Source organism: Microcaecilia unicolor, chromosome 11, assembly GCF_901765095.1.
Source record: "Microcaecilia unicolor chromosome 11, aMicUni1.1, whole genome shotgun sequence".
Classification (NCBI taxonomy): Eukaryota; Metazoa; Chordata; class Amphibia; order Gymnophiona; family Siphonopidae; genus Microcaecilia; species Microcaecilia unicolor.
The window spans coordinates 122969322-122983202 of NC_044041.1; positions in this window are offsets into that span (position 1 = coordinate 122969322).

Sequence of the window (13881 nt, forward strand, 5' to 3'; positions counted from 1 at the left end):
TGTGTGGTTTTGTGGTTCCCTTTTCTGTAGCAGGTGAGGGTTTGTCCATATTCTGCATGTGCGACTGAGGTGAAGGATTCTGCTAGCATGTGGTGTCTGTGTAGGAATCCGTTCACCACATGTCCAGCTTGTTCTAGTTTCCCAATAGCAGGTATATTGGTGTTTTAGAGCTCAGTGTAATATTTATAGCACTGCCTTTTCATAAGTGGGCAAGGCTGTATGGTTTGGTAAGTTTTTCCTATATAGGTCTTGAGTATCTTTTTGCAGTGTTTTGTGTTATTTCACATACTGTCCTGCCCTGTTGAAAGCAGGCTCTGGGATATTGCCTGCTAAAATAAAAATATTCAGGATTAGTGTAGAGCAGTGGTTCCCAAACCTGTCCTGGGGGAACCCCAGTCAGTCAGGTTTCAGGATATCCACAATGAATATCCATGAGTTAGATCTGTATGCAATGCAGGACAGGTTTGGGAACCATTGTTGTTCAGTCACCACACAAATAAGAACCCTTCTGATTTAATCAAAGTGTCGGGCAGTGGAATTGAGATGATAATCACAATTTGAATATTTTAAGGAGATAGCTCCATTGTTGGGGAATGCGGAGTTTGTGATACAGAACTAGAGGTGAAGGGTTTATCCAATCCTGTAGAGAATCATACATAAGAACGTAAGAGTAGCCATACTGGGTCAGACCACTGGTCCATCTAGCCCAGTATCCTGTTTCCAATAGTGGCCAAGCCAGGTCACAAGTACCTGGCAGAAACCCAAATCATGGCTACACTCAATGCAACCAATCCCAGGAAAAGAAGTTGCTTCCCCATGTCTGTCTCAATAGCAGACTATGGATTTTCCTCCAGGAACTTGTTCAAACCTTTTTTAAACCCAGATACGCTAATTGCTGTTGCTACATCCTCCAGCAAAGAGTTCCGGAGCTTAACTATTCGTTGAGTGAAAAAATATTCCCTCCTATATGTTTTAAAAGTATTTCCATGTAACTTCCTCAAGTGTCCCCTAGTCTTTGTATTTTTGGAAGGAGTAAAAAAATCAATTTACTTCTACTCGTTCTACACCACTCAGGATTTGTAGACCTCAGTTATAGCTCCCCTCATCCGTCTCTTTTCCAAGTTGAAGGGCCCAAACCTCTTTAGCCTTTCCTCATATGAGAGGTGTTCCTCTCATATGACTTCACTCCCACACAGAATTTGTTGAATTATGCCATCAATTATATTGCTAATGAAAAAGTGGGAGGAAAGAGGGGTATGATGTGCGGAAATGTCAATTTGACTTGCCCGCTTCCATACTTAGCTTGCTCCCCTGTTGCCACTGCAAATATTTCCATTTGACACTGCCCTCTCCCCGCCCCCCATGGTTTGGCATATCTCCCTTTCTCCATGGGTCCAGCATCTCTCCATCTCTCTCCACCCTTCTCCCTGCCCACGTAGTCCAACAAACTTGTCTTTGTCAGCAGCAACTAAACCAGGCTACCTCTTGCTGACCCTGGAAGTTTCCTTCTGCCACATCCCACCCCCATGGCTGGCCTGGAGGAAGCCAGTTTTATAGCTGTCAGTGAAGATGGCAAGTTTGTAGGCCCGGAAGTCAAGGGGTGGAGAGGGAGGGAGGAAGGATGAGCAGCTGCTAGACCCATATGGAGGTATGTGGGATGGGGTAGTGAGAGACCGACTAGGGAGGAGAGGGGATGCTGGACCCAGGCAATGTTCTTCAGTGCAAGTCCAGCAGCCTGCTTCCAGAAAAACAAACAAACAAACAAACAAAAAAAAAAACAGCATGACGGAGAGGGACACCATTTTACCTTAGGACTTGAACTGAAGAATTCTGCTTTAGAAACTGAATTTAGAGCCCCTGGGTGCAGTGTCGTAGAAGGATCCCAGCCCATGACTGTTGCTGCATGACCAAAACAGGCATGTTGGGGAGAGGGAGGGGTAATGATTTACGGTATATAAGACTGAGGTAAACATCCCTGGTGAGTTGAGAATAAAGGCTTAGCGCACCAGAACCCCAGCACTGGTTCCAAAATGAAGGAAGGCACAAAAGCGCCTTTTCAGACTGCCACTATGTGGGTCTATGGAAACTGACCTCTCTCTCTCTCTATACACACCCCGGCCATCTGAATATGGCCCACTTACTACATCGTCTTATCGGCACCATGGTGGAGCCATTCCCTGAGACGGGACAAGCTGGGGGAGGCCACGAGAAGGGCAATTCTATACAGGGCACTTCCTATAGGCACTGGCTATAGTGCCTACTGTTCTTTAAAGATTACTAGCACATGCGGCAGAGAACCTGCAGACGTCTAGGCATCACCACTTCCACCAGCCCTACTATAGGTGTAAATGCCCATGCCAAGATGTATGCATAAGGATTCTGTAACTTATCAAATCAAATTAGGGCTTGTATCCCGCTAAAATCATATAAGCACATAAGCACCGCCATACTGGGAAAAGACCAAGGGTCCATCAAGCCCAGCATCCTGTCTCTGACAGCGGCCAATCCAGGCTTCAAGAACCTGGCAAACCCCCCTCCCCCACCCAAATTAATAATGTTCAATGGACTTTTCCTTCAGGAATCTGTCCAAACCCCCCTTAAACTCCGTAAGGCCTGCCGCTGCCACCACATTCTCCAGCAACGAGTTCCAGAGTCCAACTACACGCTGAGTAAAGAAAAACTTTCTCCTATTTGTTTTAAATGTACCATATTCTAGCTTCATCTTGTGTCCCCTGGTTCTATTATTGTTTGAAAGTGTAAACAAACGCTTCACATCTGTCCGCTCTACTCCGCTCATTATTTTGTAGACTTCTATCATATCACCCCTCAGCCGCCTTTTCTCCAAGCTGAAGAGTCCTAACCTTCTCAGCCTTTCCTCATAGGGAAGTCGTTCCAGCCCTTTTATCATTTTCATCGCCCTTCTCTGCACCTTCTCCAATTCCCTTATATCTTTTTTGAGATGCGGCGACCAGACCCACACAGGTTTCATTGCAGTTTACAGTAGTTAGGTTATTAAGATATTACAGTTCACACCGGATCGACGTAGGTGAAGTACAATAATTAGATAAAATTGTTACAGATCACTCATCATTGTGGATAACAGGTGGGGGATTATAGGCCGTTGGATGGGGGTGAGGGTGACCATTCTGGCAGACGGTGGGAGTGGTTAATGTATGGATTTGAGGAAAGTAAAAGATTTAATTTTTTTCTGAATTTGAGGTAAGTGATTCTGTTCTGATGTCGATGGGATGCGAGTTCCAGATGGAAGTGCCCACCACTGGGAAGAGGGATTTGCGGTATCTCAGATATTGTGTATCTTTGGAGGGCTGCGATGAGAGGAAGAGACGATCTTTTAGCCTTTCTGATCTGGCTAAGCAAAAGGAGGATGTGGTAGTTAGCAGTTCAGATGTGATGCCATACAGGATTTGATAGATAAAGCATGCGGCTTTGAAGTTAATCCTTTCTGATACAGGTAGCCAGTGTAGTTTGATCAGGAAGGGTGTGACACTGTCATGTCTTTTCAGTTTGAAGATTTAGTCTTGCTGCACGTGTTCTGGATTATCTGCAGTTTTTTTTTAAGATTACTGGCTTTAGTGCCAAGGAATAGTATATTGCAGTAGTCCAGACGAGGGAGAATCAGGGATTGGACCAGAAGAGAGAAGGTTGTTTGTTCAAACACAGGACGAATGAGATGTAGTTGCCTCATTTCGAATAGGGTTTTTCTCCAGAGGAGCTGGATGTGGGAGCACATATCTAGGGAGGAGTCAACGAGGATTCCCAGTACTTTAGATTCTGGTTCAACTGGCAGATCGGTGTTGGTGTCTATCGGTATTGAGGCTGGTCTAGTGATATGCCATAGGCACCGACTTTTCAAACTGATTGGAGTGCCTAAGCACAACCCAAATGATCCCTCTGGACACAATGATGGGGGTGCTCAGCACCCACTCAGCTGGCACCTATGATTCACATATGCACATATGTGCTCTTCACCTACACACATCCACTGGCAAAATACATGCCATCAAAGCACAGTGCATGCTTTTCTGCTAGTTGGTATAAGAGGTAACATATACATATTTTACATGTATAAATGACCAGAATACCGCTTTACACATTCTTGCCACATAAAATTTGGCAGCTCTTATAGAATCATCCCCAAGATGCATAGTTTTAGTCAGATTAAAACACCCACAGCAAAAACGGTGCAAACCTCTGCAGGAACTTATTCTCTGGTCTGTTTTCAAAGGCAAAGTTTATGTGGACTTTCCCTTTCAGAACTGGTGTAAACTCCTTGCAGAGTTCTGAAAATTATGCCAGGTAGGAAATGCAAGACATAAACATTTTGTCGTAACGCCCTGAAGGCAATGTGCCCATGTTCGACAGAATGTGCTCCTGCATGTCTCCGTGACTGCATTTAAACATCAATCTTTGCAGCCGTCCCTGCTGAAGTCTATATATGTGCAGGCGTGCATCTCCCTTTAGATGTGCACGCTGTTTGAGGTGTCATATTATGCTTGCTTTAGTGGTTGGTGTGGAAGGTTACCAGTGCTTGAAGGAGACCATCAGCAAAGAAGTGGTTTAAAAAAACAGAATAAGAAAAAAGTAAACAGTAAAGATGAAATTCAAAACTTACTCTTTGATCTCTCAGTTGTGTCTCTTGCCACTTCTTGAAGCTGCATTTTCTCTTCTATTTGCACCTAATTAAGGATCCAATATTAATAATTTTGGGCAGATTCACCAGACCTGTGTCAGAATACAAAATGCCACGCCTCGGTAGGCCTTGTCCTATCAGGCCTGCTTGGAACATTTTGGGCTTCTGAGGGGTCGAGACTGGTATCCCCTGGCTCTTATCTGAGGGTGCCTGCTGCCCCCTGATTAACAGAGGAGCAGAAAGACACAGTATAGAGCTCTCTCTCCTATCAAGGGCAGACAGACATCCATTTTCCAACGGCCTCTTGTTTCTGCCTGGGAGAAGAGCTGCTCTGGCAGCTCCACTGCTGGGTGGCTTGGAAGTCGACTTATCTCAAGGTCACACAGTGCTAGTGGCAGAACCAGGGATTAAACTGAAGCACTGGGTAATGGAGAGCAGGTCAGAGGAGGAGATTTGAACTCATTTCACAGTGCAATGATCTCAGCCAAAGAGCAGCTCTCTCCCTGGTGTAGTGTTCCTTCATGCCTCTTAGGATGCAGTACCATCCCCATATCCTACTGGTCAATATTCAGAAGCTCTTATGCAGACAGTGGCAACCTATATACATGCTTCTTCTTCTTTTTTTTAATCTAGGCTACAAAATTATCATTTTAAAAATAGGTGTGGCTAGGGGGGCCAAAATGTTATCCATCTTAGCAGTGATAGCCACGAGGCAGATAACCCGGTGTCACACAAATAGAAGGTAGAACTTTAAAGTTACAAGTGCATTTTCAATGCTGCCACTTGGATGGATAATGCCACTGAAAATCTGCACAAACTTTAAATGGATAACTTATTTGTATAGGGTTTAATTTTATAACAGGATGCTGAAAAGAAAAAAAATCTGAAAATGCATCTATTTTATAAAGGTAACATAGAGGGGCATTTTCGAAAGAAATGTCTAAGTTACTGCTTCACAGGTTATACCATCTGAAACAGTTCTCAAGAAGCCTCCTGTGTTTACCCTTAGAGACTACTTGAACTGCAGTCTCTGATCTTGGTATAGCTCTTTCAGTACAGTTTGCCTCTATAAACGTTGGCATCCAAAATAATTTATCGAATATAAAAAATTGTCAGAAGCAAGTTGATAATAAGTCAAGAAATTTGGAGAAACATGACCACATGATAAAAAGTTCTCAATTGACTAATTAAATGATAATTAAGGAAAATGCCATGTTGAAGCATAAAGTGGAGAATCTGGAGAATGCTGTTAGATGTTCAAATATTCGTATAATCAGTTTTCCTAAGTTACCACTTATTTCTCCAAGAGAAATGTTTCTATATTATCTTAAGAAGGTGCTTTTGGTGTCAGAAAAGTCTATACCGCTTATTTCTTGCATTTATTATTTACCAACTGGGAAGAAAGGAATTTCCACAGAACGAACTGTGACCGATGTCTTAAATGTTTCAGACATATTGGCGTCTCCCGAGACTGAATCAGTGGTGCAGGCCACTTTCCTGATACCTTTGGCTCTTTCTTCTAATCGGGACTGGTCATTTAGTCTTTTTTTTAAAAGATGCATCTTTTTTGGGATGTCAGTTCAGGGTGTTTCCTGAACTGAATAGAGAGACCCAAAAAAGAAGGAAGAATTTTTTATTACTCTATTCTGCTGTTCTTCAGTTAGGTGCATTATTTTTTCTAAAATATCCTTGCAAATGTGTAATAAAATGGGAGTCAGTAAAATATATATTCTATGAGCCTTTGTCAGTGGGAAGAGCCCGGTTTCTAGTTCCACGGTCAGGGCTGAGATTTGAGTAATGCAGCATTATGATTTCAAAGACAACTATGTTTGCTTCTCTGCTTTTGTGATATGATATGGGTAATTTTGATTACTTTGTTTTCTTTTTGATTTTCTACTTGTTTTCTCTCCCTATGATGTTGTGGACTATAGATTGTTTGATTTCCTATTCAATAGATCTTGTATCTTTGATTAAGAGTAATGTTACTTACTTTTATAATTTTCAGTATTTCTATGCAAGTGTTATTTCTTGTATGATTCTAAAAGTTACAATAAAGAAAAAAAAAGCCCTTTTCTGCATGTGAAATAGGCTCTCCATGTGGATAAAGCTGTATAAGATTAGCACTCAAAATGAAACCGAAGCTCCAATTTACCTCTGAGTTTGAAAAGAAACCAATTACATGTCAGTTGACTGGGAGGGACAGTACTTCAGCTTCATACTGCATGAGGTGCTCCTGTACAGAGAGGAGCAGATGAGGAAAAGAGCACAGGACCAGATGTATTCAACTTTCTCATGCTTACCTGTGCATGAAACTGCTGGGAATATCTATATCTTTATGCACAACTAGTAAAAAAGGCCTGTTTCTGGAACAAATGAAACGGGCGCTAGCAAGGTTTTCCTGGGAGTGTGTATGTTTGAGAAAGAGAGCCAGAGTGAATGTGCGGGTGTGTGACAGAGTGAGACTGTCTGTGTGACAGTGTGTGTGTGAGAATGAGAGTGTGTGACAGGGCCCCCTCCCCTGTTCCTAATGCCCCTCACCCCGTTCCCTCCCCTCCTTTTCCTCCTCCTTCCCACACTTTGGGTTCCTTAAGGCTTTCAAAAGTCTATGTACCCCCGTGGCCCTAACGCCCAGTATCCGGATACCCCACCACTTTCCTCCTCACCCCTCCCCCAAGATGTAATACTTTCACGTCCTTCATTTTTTTTAAAAAGTGTCCTATCTACCCTGTGTACAAATGCCCGGCATTCAGATTGTGTTCCTGTCGTAAATTTTCATTTCTTTCATTCATTCAGAACTTGCCCCCCCTGAACACTTTTGGTTCCTTCAGTCTTTTAAAACTCTCCTATGTACCCTGTGTGCTAATGGCCAGCATTGAGATTGTTTTCCTGTCCCAAATTTACATGTCTTTCAGTCATTCACAACTCCCCTCCTTCTCCAGTTTAACACTTTTGTTTCCTTCAGTCTTTTAAAACTCTCCTATCTACCCTGTGTCCTAATGGCCAGCATTCAGATTGTTTTCCTTTCCCAAATGTTCATGTCTTTCAGTCATTCAGAACTCCCCCCTCCCCTCATTTAACATTTTCCGTTCCTTCAGTCTTTTAAAAGTCTCCTATCAACCCTGTGTCCTAATGGCCAGCACTCAGATTGTTTTGCTTTGCCAAATTGTCTGTCACTGATGTCACTGAGGTCAGTGCGTGCCTGCCTAGCAGACCACTTCCGGCAGGCACGGTCCCAAGCACATCCTGTTGGAGGTGAGAATTATTATATAGGAAGGATAGAGTAAATTGTGGCATGAAGTAATCTTTGAACAGGTATATGATGCCACCTACTGGAGGCCACAAGGATGCAACCACAATTCACAGAGCATAAGAACATAATAGCTATACAGGGTCAGACCAATGGTCCATCTACTACTACTACTTATCATTTATATCTAGCTCAATATCAGTGGCCAATCCAGGTCACAAGTACCTGGCAGAAAATCAATTAGTAGAAGCATTCCATGCTACCAATCGTGGGGCAAGCAGCAGCTTCCCCCATGTCCATCTCAAAAACAGACTATGGACTTTTCCTCCAGGAACTTGTCCAAACCTTTTTTTAAATCCAGATGCACTGCCATATCTTCCAGCAGCAAGTTCCAGAGCTTAATTATTCTTTGAGTGAAAAAATATTTCTTCCTATTTGTCTTAAAAGTATTTCTACGTAATTTGAGTGTACCCTGGTCTTTGTACTTTTTGAAAGAGTGAAAAATTGATTCACTTCTACCTGTTCTACACCACTCAGGATTTTATAGACCTCAATCATATTCCACCTCAGCCATTTCTTTTCCAAGTTGAAGAGCCCTAACCTCTTTAGCCTTTCCTCATATGGGAGCAGTTCCATCCCCTGAATCATTTTGGTTGCCCTTCTTTGAACCGTTTCTAATTCTGCTATATCTTTTATAGATAAGGCAACCAGAATTGATGAGGTCGCACCATGGAGCAATACAGGAAGTAACCTGTTCCGGGGCAGAGGGAGCAGGAAACCAGCAGAGCAGACACCCTCCAGCGGTGTGCACCCTGGGCGGACCGCCCCGCCCTTGCTACGCTACTGTTCTCAATTATTCGATTTGCCATCTAGTCACCGTTTGTTTGGTACCATTCCTTCCATACAGGATTCCTTTGTGCTTATCCCATGCATTTTGGAATTCCATTACTGTTTTCATCTCCACCACCTCCCACTGGAGGGCATTCCAGGAATCTACCACCAGTGGTGTGCTGGAGCCGGCTTGCACCGGCTCGCAAGAGCCGCTTGTTAAATTTTGACAGCTCTTGCGAGCCGGTTGTTGGTCGGGGCGAGCCGGCTCCATTGCACGAGGTAAGCATGGCAGGAGGGCGCCATGCTTACCTCCCCTCCCACTCCCATCCATGTCTAGTGATGTCCTTTGCCCCCACCCTCCCCAGCTGCTCCCATCCGTCAGTTTCAATTACCTCCCTCAAAGCGCCGCCTTATTTAAAGCCCTGCTGCCCATCTCCAGCTGCCTTCCCTGCTTGCTTCTGAGGAGTTTGCACCCTTAGTCCCGCCTTCTGATGTCATTCTGACATCATTTCCTTTTTCCGCGAAGGAGGGTGGGGGCGAAGGACATCGCTAGATATGGATGGGAGCGGGAGGGCAGGGGAGGGAGGAGAATTGCTGGACATGGATGGGCAGAGGGAGGCAGGGGAGAGAATTGCTGGGCATGGATGGGTAGAGGGGGGCAGGGGAGAGAATTGCTGGGCATGGATGGGCAGGCAGGCAGGCAGTGGTGGTGCTGGAGCCGGCTCGCACTGGCTCGCAAGAGCTGCATGTTAAATTTTGACAGCTCTTGCGAGCCGGTTGTTGTTCGGGGCGAGCCGGCTCCATTGCACGAGGTAAGCATGGCAGGAGGGCGCCATGCTTACCTCCCCTTTCGTTCCCATCCATATCTAGCAATGTCCTTCGCCCCCACCCTCCCCTGCCGCTCCCAGCCATCAGTTTCAATTACCTCCCTCGATGCCCCAACCTATTTAAAGCACTGCTGCCCGTCTCCAGCTGCCTTCCCTGCTTGCTTCTGAGTTCGCGCCCTTAGTCCCGCCTTCTGACATCATTTCCTTTTTCCGCAAAGGTGGGACTAAGGGCGTGAACTCCTCAGAAGCAAGCAGGGAAGGCAGCTGGAGATGGGCTGCAGGGCCTTAAATAATGCGGTGCTTCGAGGGAGGTAATTGAAACTGACGGATGGGAGCGAGAGGGGAGGGTGGGGGCAAAGGACATCGCTAGACAAGGATGGGAGCGGGAGGGCCGGGGAGGGAGGAGAATTGCTGGGCATGGATGGGCAGAGGGGGGCAGGGGAGAGAATTGCAGGGCATGGATGGGCAGAGGGAGGCAGGGGAGAGAATTGCTGGGCATGGATGGGTAGAGGAGGGCAGGGGAGAGAAGAGAGTTTCAGGACATGGATGGAGGGGAGAGAAGGGAGAGAGAAGAAATGCTAGACATGGAGGGAAGATAGAGGAAGGAGATTAGATGAGGGGAAAGGAAGTGAGGAGAGAAACTGCACATGGATGGAGAAAATAGGCAGAAGCTGGATCCACTGTACAGTCAAGTCTGCGGATGACCAGAAATGAAGAAGAAAGGAGGAAAGAAAAGAAATAAATGGAAAAGAAGCCCTGGAAACGGAGTCAAGGGAACAGCGAGCAGCAGAATCAGATACTGAGCCAGCATGATCAGAGAAACAAAGTCACCAGACAACAAAGGTAGAAAAAAATAATTTTATTTTCATTATAGTGTTTTGAATATGTCCACTTTGAGAATCAGGTGCTGAACATTAAAAGTTTATATTTACTTATTTATGGCATTTTATCCCATATTAACATGAATTAGATTGGAACCTGGGATCATTTAATTTTTTTTTCCTGGAGTAATGCATTGCCCCCCCCCCCCCCCCCCACCGGCTATAGCCAGCTCTGCAATTTTGGGGGGGCACAGAGGTGGATGGGGGGGGGGCGCCGAGGTGGACCGGGGAGAGAGCCTGTTGTTAAAAATTTACCAGCACACCACTGTCTACCACCCTCTCTATGAAAAAGTACTTCCTGACGCTATTTTTGAGTCGGCTCCACTGCAACCTAAATTCATGTCTTTTAGTTCTACCACCTTCCCATCTCTGAAAAAGGTTTGTTTATATATCAATACTTTTTAAATATTTGAATGTTTGTATCATATCACCCATCTCTCCTTTCCTCCAGGGTATACATCTTCAGGTCATCCAGTCTCTCCTCCATACGTCTTGTGGCACAAACCTCATACCATTTTTGTCGCTTTTCTCTGAACCACTTCAAGTCTTTTTACATCCTTAACAAGATATGGTGAGAGAACCATTGTGTACAAGCCACACTCATAGGCGCCCTGTATAAGAGGCTTGGGGAGGCTAAGCCTCCCCAGCCCAATCGTGACCATCTCCTTGTGTTTCTTCTGCTGCCCACCGTCTCCGTCGTCATTTTTACTGCCCTGAAGAGTTCTGCCTCGGCACCGGTGATTCAATCACTGTCAGCCTTCTGCCAGTGTCTGGGCTTTCTCTTCAGGCACGTCTCACTCCAAGTTCTACCTCTGCGGAAAAGAGGAAGTTGCGTTAGAGTAGGCGGGAGTCCAGGACGCGCCTGAGAAGCCCCGATGCTGGCAGAAGGCTGACTCTGAATCGCCGGTGCTAAGGGAGAACTCTTCAGGGCAGTAAAAATGACGACGGGAGACAGCAGGCAGCAGAAGAAACAGGGAGAAAGATGCAAGACTCCAGGGGAAGAGCTGCCCAAGGAGGTTTAATAGACAAGTGGAAGTGAGCCTTTCTAGCCCAGTAAGTAAGGAAGCCAATTTGGTTAATGTGTTTCCCCTGCATAGCCGTCATCATCATTGCCTTCTCCCCAAACAAAACAAGCAAACTTATGAGCTACTGCATCCACGTTGTCGTTCCTTATTGTTCATCCGTAACAAGGCTAAAGCTGTTTCTGTTAATAGGCAATGCCTTAAAAGCTGGAGGAGAAAGGAAATAAAACGGCTTAAAAAAATTATTGCAGCTGGTAGAAAAAGCAATTATAAACTCTGTAGTTTGTACTCATTTTTCTTCACTGTTCTTCTATACAATACATATGACCAAGATTTAAGTGAGGATATCCTGTTTCCTGATGAGTTTATCTTAACTGTTGTTGTACTCTGCCTTGGGAAGCTGGTGTTATAAAGATGATAGAATATATTGAAATTAAATGGAAGTAGAATTAAACTCACCTTTCATTGGGGCACATGGAATCACAATTTAACGTCATCTCATTTGTAGGAATTTACATTTTAGATACACAACTGGATTATTCTGTTTCTAGGCATGTTTAAGGGATAAGTGCTTTTATAGGTCAAAATAAAAATAAATATTTTTTAATGCAGATCTCTTTTGTTTAAACATAACTAAATGGGCTATAAGCCCCTAATGGTGTATTAGGTTCTGCCCAGTGTAATATTTATGGCACAGTAAGGTTCTGAGTGTGTTTTTGCACAAAGTTGTGCATAGTGTTTTGCAGTTGAGCGATTGTGGTTAGTATATGCTTTGAGCAACCACTTTATTCTTTGACATATGATACATATCTAATATCTAAATTTAATAAAAGGTATTGTGACTTTTATTTTTATTTTCTGTGCGTTATCAGACAATTATGGATTTAAGCTCCACCCCTGGCCCCAACCCTAACCCGACCCTCTTTAGCCTCCCCAAACAGTTGGGCCACCGACCACCTATGACACTGCAGAGCAGACAAAAATGGGGATGAATGCCCATGTGATAGAAAACAGAAAGGTAACAATCAACTTTAAACTGTAACCGGGGAGGGGGAGAGTTGGGTAAATTAAATACTTAGAAGACAAGACAAGGTATGGGGGGGGGGGGGGGGGGATGTAACCCTGTTGGTGGACATAGGAGCCAGCGCTGTGGGTGCTCAAGCACCCCCAATATTAAATAAACTCCTTGACTGTGTCCAGGGAGAGGTAATTTCCATTGGGTTCAGCCATAATTTTGAAAAGTTGACTCCTATGGTGGTGATGATTAAGGGAGCACAGCTACTAACAGCTAGTGTCAGGGCCAGCTGGAGTTCTAGGTTGACCTCATAAGCAGTCGGTGACTCAACTGCTTGGGGGTGGGTTTAGGGTAGGGTGGGATGGGCTAAGCTGGTGTGGGACTAGGGTGGGATGGGATGGGCTAAATTGGGGCTAGTTAAAATCCTTAGAGGGGAAATACCTTCAGTAGTAAAGGAACAGTTGAGACACTTTTGCACACAGCAGGGAAGGACCTCTTCACTATGTACCAGTTGCCTCCTCCTAGTACCTCTGTTATCAATGGTATTATACATACTGAATACATTCTAGGAATTCTGTACCAAAAAATCAAAATAATGCACACCAAAATAATGCAACATATTAAACAGAATAGTGTTTGTAGTATTCTGGCAATATAAGCAGGTACTTTAACACTTGGTTCTAAGTTAGCCCTAGCTCCCCTGTCAAACATCTTATTTACTACTAGTAAATAAGGCCCATTTCTGGCAGAAATGAAACGGGCGCTAGCAAGGTTTTCCTCGGAGTGTGTATGTTTGAGAGAGTGTGTGTGTGAGAGAGAGAGAGGGAGTGATTATGCGAGTGTGTGTGTGTGTGTGTGACAGAGAGTGATTCTGGGTGCAGAGTGTGTGTGACACATAGAGAGTGAATGTGATACAGTGTGAGACATAGTGTGACTGTATGAGAGTGAGAGACAGAAAGACACTGACTGTGAGAGTGTGTGTGTGTGTGACAGAGATACCTCCCTCTCCCTCTGTGGGTGTGCAGCGTCGCTTAGTTATTGTTCTGTTGGGGAGTGTATGAGAAAGGCCGGGGGTGGGGGGAATGTGTGAGAAAGGGGGGTAAGGGGGGAGTATGTGAGAAAGGGGGGTAAGGGGGGAGTGTGTGAGAAAGGGGGGTAGGGGGGTGTGGGGGAGAGAAAGAGAGCAAGGCTTGCAGAACAATTCCACATCAGGAAGGAAGGAAGGAACTAATGCAGTTTTACTTTTATCCCATTGCACACTGGGCTGGACATCGATTTTTAAGTTGTGGGTGTAGTGCAAATGGGATAAATCCAGGCCTGCGTCTGTTTGTCCCTCATGTTGGAATTATTGGCAGCTGGGGGGGGGGGGGGGGGGACAGAATCTACTCAGTCTCACACCATGCTGGT